Source organism: Sceloporus occidentalis, unplaced genomic scaffold (genome assembly GCF_023333645.1).
Source record: "Sceloporus occidentalis isolate IW3139 unplaced genomic scaffold, rSceOcc1.0.p SCAF_105, whole genome shotgun sequence".
In the NCBI taxonomy this organism is placed as follows: Eukaryota; Metazoa; Chordata; class Lepidosauria; order Squamata; family Phrynosomatidae; genus Sceloporus; species Sceloporus occidentalis.
Window position 1 is genome coordinate 1,091,072 of NW_028317085.1, and position 8,404 is coordinate 1,099,475.

At 34.3% G+C, this 8,404-nt stretch overlaps 1 pseudogene; it reads right to left on the reverse strand.

Moving 5' to 3' along the window:
* Positions 1–5,339: 5,339 nt before the first annotated feature.
* Positions 5,340–6,911, reverse strand: LOC149283371 (zinc finger and BTB domain-containing protein 18 pseudogene; annotated as a pseudogene).
* Between the last annotated feature and the right edge of the window lie 1,493 nt (positions 6,912–8,404).

An 8,404-nucleotide genomic window follows, 5' to 3' on the forward strand; every position in this document is an offset into this window, starting at 1 on the left:
AGTATATAACATATTCTGTTTTGCAATTTATGTATTTCTTGATATAATAGCAACAGTACGTCCTTGATTTCATGATGGCATTTCGTTATTATACTGTTACGATATATAAACTTCCCACATTTGTACCATAGATAGATAGATAGATATAATGAAATACACTCTATGTTCCTTATATGTTATTTTTCAGCACTCAAAGAGTCAAAAAATGCAGGTGGAGTCACTGACACTTGATCATAGACATGACACTAAACTGTTGGGTAGCATCTAAAGTAAATTAAGATTTGATTTCTGACAATGATTAAACTGTAAGCAGGAGTGTCTGAGGGTGATAGGAAACGCAGTGCTACAGTAACTGCAGGGGATTAGATCACATCTAAGTAATCATACAGATGTTTAGAGAAGGTATAGCCAACTTAAATGGCACACTCTACTGGGTAGCCAATTCAAGTTATATGAGGGCATTTGTTGTGTATCTGCAGGCCATTAGGTTTCAGAGGCTGAAAGAAAGGGTGGTTGAGGATGATGTGTAGTATCACAGTAGCTGCATTGCAATAAGTTTAGCCAAGGACAATAGTACAAATGTTTATGGTGGTCTTGGGCTTTTTTTGAAGTGCAATATCAGGCTATTAGCTGGAGGTCCATCGGAGGCTAATGGTATGGGTTTTTAAACCAGACAGCGCCCGGGTGGCCAGTAAAAGGGTGATGGAATTTGTAGTGCTGCAGTAGCTGCAGGCCATTTGTTTCAGCACCGAGTAATCTTACAGACGTTTTATTCAAAATGGACAATGTTTTCAAAAGTTCTAAATATGCAATACAACTCAACACTAGGTGCTGTCATTATATACGAAAGAGAGACTACAGTCAAAAATAAAGCATAGACAAAAACAGTTAAATGATATGCCATACACACAGAGAAATTCATCTGGGGTCCCCTGATATTTTTGTTATTACCTCTGTAAGGAAAGCCTAAAGTTATGTGATTAAACAGGCCTGCTACTTACAGCTCTATAACTTGAGACTCCTAACAAAGAAGATATTGTTCGTAAAAAGACACGAAACAGCACTGGCCTTTGTGGCCTTAGGCTAATCTGTAAGCTTTTCGTTTGGATGCTGTTTAGCTGAATTTGCACAGTATGTCCCCTTTGGCCCGGACACATTTATTAATTTCTTTTGCGAGAACATGTTCCTTTTTTAGGGAAAAGCTTCATAACTATTCAACCGACATATCCTTCAGCACTTAAGATCATGCTTAAAACATACATTACTTAAACCGTAGTATTAAGAAAAACTATATCTATCCTTTAATTTCACCCCCCAGAAATTTAAAAAAACAAGGCTTGCCAGTTATCACAGCTTCACGGTAGCTGAAAAGTAACTGATGGTGAAGCTTTTTTTCTTAAAAAAAAAATTGGGATAATCAGTTGATAATCAGTTTTAAAGGGATGTACATGCAAACAGCTGGAAGAGAAAGCATAGAAAGAGGGTAGCATTAAAGGAAGTTACTTAAAATCTGTTCCGATTAGATAGTGGTCCTGTTTATATACTCCACACAAGCGAAAGTGACAAATCAAATATTGTTAAAACTTGAATACTTTTTGTAAAACGATCTGGATATTAATGTGCGTGTTACTACTCAGTTTGGTATGAAATTGACATATAATTGCGAGCCCTTTCTGGACACTTAAATATAATTAACCCTAAATATTAAAGTAATAGAAATAGGTGCAGGACAAGAGAAACGTTTCAAATTCAGTTGTATTCAATTTTGTTTAGTGTTCAATGAGGAGATGTGTAGAGAACAACTATGGTCTAGGTTGGCTCATCTATTAGAGCAAATTTTTCCCTGCAATCCCACTTACTTTATAACCAGCTTTACACTTTATTTATCAACCAGTTTAGAGTAAGGCAAGTTAGGTAGACGCATATATTCCGGCTCACGAACCTTCAAGATCTGTTAATTGTAACAAGTCCTGTTTTTTTCCTCCATCCCATATATGATGTAATCTTTGTTCTTTTTGCCAGTTGTAGGCACTTATATATGATATATTTGGTTTATCCTTCAGGATGGGAAAGCAAATGTTATAATAGGAAAAAAAAAAGGAATCATGGTAAACAAACATGCAGGAAGAAAAATAACCCTGGTTTTAAAAGTATTAATGATGCTATTTTACTTTTTATTTGTACAATACAGTAGATATTCTAGTTACGTAAACATTCAGCCAGCAATCTCACACATTAAAAATCCAAATAACTAATTCTAGGATTACAAAAAAACATACATTTTGGATTCTTCCATGCAAAATAAATTAGCATTGTCAAGTTAAGTATTTGCTCGATTTAGTTGGACAGAAACTAATAGGGAAAGGCATTTATATATATAGGTTGTTACCTCATAGCATGACTCCAAATGATGATTAAAAAAAGAAGAAGAGGCATAGACATCTTTCTGCATATATTGTAGTCTGTGTTAAAATATTACAATATCTCATGCAACAATAATGAAAGTGATTGAACTACTTAAACACAAGGGCTGGATTAGATTATAAGAAATAATACTAAGCACTAATTCCTTTTTTTTTTTTTGGCAAAATCTGGTAGGATGACCGTATAGTCCCTTTAACTTGGTTCACTTACAGAAATGACATAGCACAATGGCTGCATTAAAATCGTTGCAGCTCTACACTGTATTTTCATGATCTCAATGGCAACCATGTACCGTGAAATAGTAACATTAAAACAATGCTTTGCACTTTAGGAATTCATTTGCATTCTTTTCCTTTTGGTTACTATAGGGAATACGCCTAAAGGTTGCACCCCCATCTATGTTGTACGCATGGATTCTTGTGAACACTTTATATTATATATATAATTTATATATACATACACACACCCATGGTATCTTATGTGGAAATGTTTAAAAGTGAATACTTAAAACATGAAAACAAACAATGTTTTGATCAATATGTTCCAATAATGCAAAGGCGTTTTTGCCAATTTTGAGTTTGATCCAACTGTTGTCCTTCTATAGTATCTATAAGATAACCAGTGATGATATTTTATCATTTATGTTTCACAGATAAAGTACATTTCTCAATTGAAATTGATTTGTCTGCAATCCCTTCTTATTTACAGCATCAATTGTTTCGTGTAAGGCAAAGTAGGAATTTTGGCCAAAAATATTTAGACTTCCTTGTGAGCCCATTGTTTATTATTAGGTTTCATGTATATGTAATATTCATACACAGATATGGCTGGGGGAGGGTGTTGGGGAATTCGACTGTAAATTAATTACTGATGTAATGAGTAGTCATTGTGTGTTGCTGGGCTTGTTATATTTACAGCAAAAACAAAAAAGTACAAAACTAAATTAATGTCCATAGAAGGCATTGATATAGTGATCATACCTACTATGAAAACAAAATATAAATACACATGATTTCATTAGACATTTAACATAAACGTGTTAATTGTTTTCTTTAGTACTTAAACAAGATTAAACAAGCAAGAAATATCACGCTTTCTCAATTCACAATGAGCAACATGGAACAATGCATCAAACTAGATAGACAATTGGAAATGATAATATATATATATATTTATTTTTTTTAATACAAAGCATTCTATGGGTATGCCTAATATAATGAATGAAATAAGGTGTTGTTGCACAGATTTTCCATACGCATATTTTGGGTTTCATACAATTTATTTCAGTATGCACATTTAAAAATTCATTAAACACAACAAAAGTACAAAACTAAAACATAAATTACCAATTCCCTTTTTCAGAAAAATAAAACACAATGATTGTCAAAGTTACTTCTCAATCTAATTACGAAATAAAAGTAATGCAATATTAATAAAGAGCAAATTCAAACATATATTAAACAAATAAGAAAACATCTAGTAATTTTTCACACTGATTGTCTTTTTTTTTTAATTACTAAAATAATTTACAGCTTTTAAAATCTGAGATGTTACAAAAAGTTCAAGTAACTAAACAATGTCATAGTCCATTTTCACAGCTTTTTGTCTGCCATCACACAGTTCACACTTCTGACTAAATGAAACATAAAATTATATATAAAAATAGGACTGTGTGTTGATATATATTACACACGCCTATGCATATCATACATACAAACATATATTATTTATATAATATCAGTCCAAGAGGAGCAAAAATGTTAATATTTCAGGATTCACAAGTTTCTGACCAAAAAAGTATGAGTGCAATATGCAGCACAGAAAAAAAATGTGCAAAACGTTGGTCATCATACAAAGACCAGTCTTTGTTGCTATTACATAAATACTGAAGCAGTTGTCATTCCCACCTTGTGTGAAATATGGCTTATAGAGTAATTTAAAAGATTTTCCTTTATACTAGAATTGTGTTTAGTCTAAAGACCAAATTCTTAATTATGTTTTTCATGCACTATTAGCAAAATGGGATCCTCCTAGGATTTGACATGCAAATATTAAATCTGTAACTCACATACAGAATGTAAAAAAAACACAATTGTAGTTTACAGTATATAAATACATTCAAAATAGCGCAGTTACAGTTCAATTAGAAACAGTGCATTTGATTTTCGCCCTATAACCTTCCTTGCAATTTAACAGGTACATTTATTTCACATAATACAAGAAAGATGCTTGGGAATTTCTTTAGTATTTAAAATTAGTTAAAAGACCTGTCTGATAATCTGAAATCCTTTCATTTATTATAAATTTAAACCTCATTTCACGCATCTATCAATATCTTTTTATTCCAAATAAAACACACATATATTCAATTAACGTTAAAGTTAAGATTGTACACCAACCATCAGAGTTGCATGTAAATATTTAATGTGACAAAGAAGAAAGGAAAGTAATAACAGCGTGACAATGAAAATACCAAGCTCTTTAAGTGCCTGTAGTTTCTTTAGTTGCTACATGAATGATGTTAGGCAAAGCATAACAATACAAACTGTGTATTCTAACAAATTAAAATATATATAAAAAAAACAAAACAGTATTGCCAGAGCTCCTTTACTGACACGTAAATTGCTACACCTTTTAAATTATTATTATGGTACAGTGTAATGACCAGTAGTGAACATGAAAGAATTCCTCCTAAAGTGCAAAACTAATATTTAATTTATTACATTAAAATATAAACATGTAGAGAAGTTGATGGGGTTTTGTTTTTTTTTATAACACAAATTACTCTAGATTCCCATAATAGACACATCTATAATCCCTTCAATATTCCATATATCCTTAAAGACACATCTATAATTCTCTCATATAAATAACACAACCTAGGTCACAGATATATAGAAATACACAAAATGTATTTATTTCCAAAGTTCTTGAGAGCTGTCTTCTAAGGTCCAGTCTCTCACTGCAGGCAAGCTCAAGGTTTCACTTTTGACGGATAAAGAGTTTACCAGTTCACAATGAAACTTTCGTATGTGCCTGTAAAGGTCTCCTGACTGTGTGAACCTCCTCTCACACCACTTACAGGCATGAGGTTTTTCCCGTGTATGAACAACAGCATGTCGGCTCAGATTGTGGGAGTACTGGAAGCTCTTTCCACACTGAGTACAAGTAAAAGGTTTTTCTCCTGAATGAGTTCTTTCATGCCGCTTAAGTGTATACATGCAAGAAAATGTCTTACCACACAAAGAGCAGGTAGGGACGTGGACATCATTGGCAGGTTTGCTACGGATGCCATCTTGCTCCCGAAAATGTGTGCTTAAATGGATTTGGAGAATATGAGGACTAGGAAAAACTTTGTTGCAGAGAGGACACATAAAAATTTGTCCAGCAGAGCTCAGAATATTTGACACATAAGGTAGCAAACTGCTCTCCATACTACCATCCATTGGAACCCTCTCATTATCTGGAATTATCATTTCATCATCGCTTACTTTTTCAGCATGATCCAACTCCCTTAAGACGGAATCTTCCCTTATTGAGGCCATATGGACAGGGTCGTACGTTGTCCTGATAGTAGTGCTTATATTATCTTTCACAGTGCTTTCTTCCATGTTATACTCAGTGGTCTCATTTGCATCACATGAAGCTTCTTTTTCTAATTTCACCTGAGCTGCACAATTTCTCAGACTATCCTGTGGCGAAAGATATGAACTATTCACGGTTTCAGTTCCAGATAGACTGGATTTCACAGACAGGTCCAGCACGCAGTCTAGTTCTGCTGAATCCCTCACCGAAAGGGTAGACCTCTGTGACAATGAACCCATAGAACTGCAGGGGCTGGCTGCTGTTTTTCCAGCTGATACTGTATGTGCTTCAGCCTCTCTACCGGTCTGAGCAATACTTGTTGAATCTGAGGGCAATCTTAACCAAATGTTCCCTGACTCAGCTGATAAACTATCTTTACCAGGCAAAATGTTTAATTTTTCAACTTCACCATCATCCTCATCACTGGGCAAATCACCTGCCATATGACTACTGCCATCTGACAGGCTTTCTATTTTGTCTGAACAACTTGAAGTGTCTTCTTCCTTTTTAGTGCTATCTGTTTCTGAAGTAGCTTTCTGTTTCAGCTTCTTTTTGCATACTTTGACAATGTCATACATGTGGAGATAGCTGGCAGCTGCAAGCACATCTTCAACGGGTAGATCTTTAAACTGGAGTTTCCCCTCATACATGAATTCAAGCAGGAGTGCAAATGCGGGAGCTGTAACAATGTCACTGTTCAAATGAACAAGGTCTCTTTTGTCTAGCTGATCCTTATAAAAGAGGTGAAAATACATGCTGCATGAAGCTAGCACGGCTCTATGGGCTCGGAAATGGGCATCCCCTACAAGAACTGTGCAGTCACAAAGAAAACCTTGATGCCTCTGCTCACTTAAACATTGTAGTAAATGTCTGCTGTGTTCTGGAAACTCCATACTGTCTTCATAACCTAAAACATAAAATATTGATGTAAATATTTAATAATTTTCTCAAAAGCCATGAGTAAAAGATTATTTAAACATACACACTTCAAAACTTACATATGAGGGCAAAAAATACATTAAATCTGCTTACATTTAAGAAGTCGCAGAAGAAAATGTAAAGTCATTGGGTGGTGGTAAGGGTGGGATACTAGTTTTTACAATGTATGAATTGCTAAAACCGAAAGCATCAATCAATGAAGCAAAAAAATGCTGCTTGGAACAGTGCATGAAAGAGAATAACCAAAACAAGCATAAGACATGACAAAATTAGGATTTAAGACTATTCCTACTATTGCCCTAAAAGTTCAATGAAATGTTTCATTTGCATTTTGTTCTCAAAAATTTAGTTTTTTTCCCCCTTAAAAATGTATACTGGAAATATAGCAATGAGTATTCAGACTATTTACAGATACAATCACTTTAAGTGCCTCATAACCCACATCAATCCTAATCCTTAAGAGGACTAAAAATAAAGATTGGAGGGCAGCTCACGAGGTAGCTGTGATCAAATTAGGAGGCTGAAAAGGACAGAGGGACGAAGAAGGAAGCTTATAAACATCTGATCCAGCTGACGGTAGCCATATGGCAGCTGCTGCCCTGATAAAGAGATTAAGAATAGAGGAGTGCAATTACAGCTGTCTGGCCAATTCAGGCAGCTCAAATCTACAAGTTTTAAATTAGTCAGCTTGTAGAAGAAAATGTCTAACAGGCTATTATTAAAAATTAGTTGTTTGTGTATATTATATATTAGCTATACATAACTTGCAAGAAAACATTTAAAATTTTTTACCAAATTAGTTATAGTGTATGTATATATATATATATATATATATATACACATATATATATACACACACACATATACACACACAAACGCTATAACTATTTGGTAAAATTTTAAAAGGTATATTTACACACATATATACTCACACACTTCCTAATATCTTAGGTGTTATCCAAAGGGATTCCCAAAACAGCAAAAGAGTGCTCACAGGATGACAGTTGCAAATATATTCGCATTAAGCAATACAATTCACACTGCATTTACCAAATGGCCTACCTTTTGAATACATAAACCTGATTAAGTCTTCCCTTCTGAGCAGAGCTGCTTCCAGGTCTTTCAGGTCAAAATATAGAGGGGGTAAAAACAGACTAACAGAAACAGATGCAAAGTGTAGATGATGTTAGAGAGGAATAAGATACCTTCTCTCCACACAGCTTTGCAAACACTAACTCCCTGTCTGTGTGTTAGAATAAAAGGCTGAGGGATGGCAAGCTGTCAGCTGCTCTGACATCATGTTCAGATGGAAATGCTACCTCCAGCTGTGCTCCTTTTAATGCCATATGCTGCTCCTCTACACTCCTGCCACCAGCTTTTTCTTAGGAGAACTTTTCTGTTCTGTTAGTATAAACAAAACAAAAAAAAAAACTTCAAAGTTTAATTTTGCACTAAA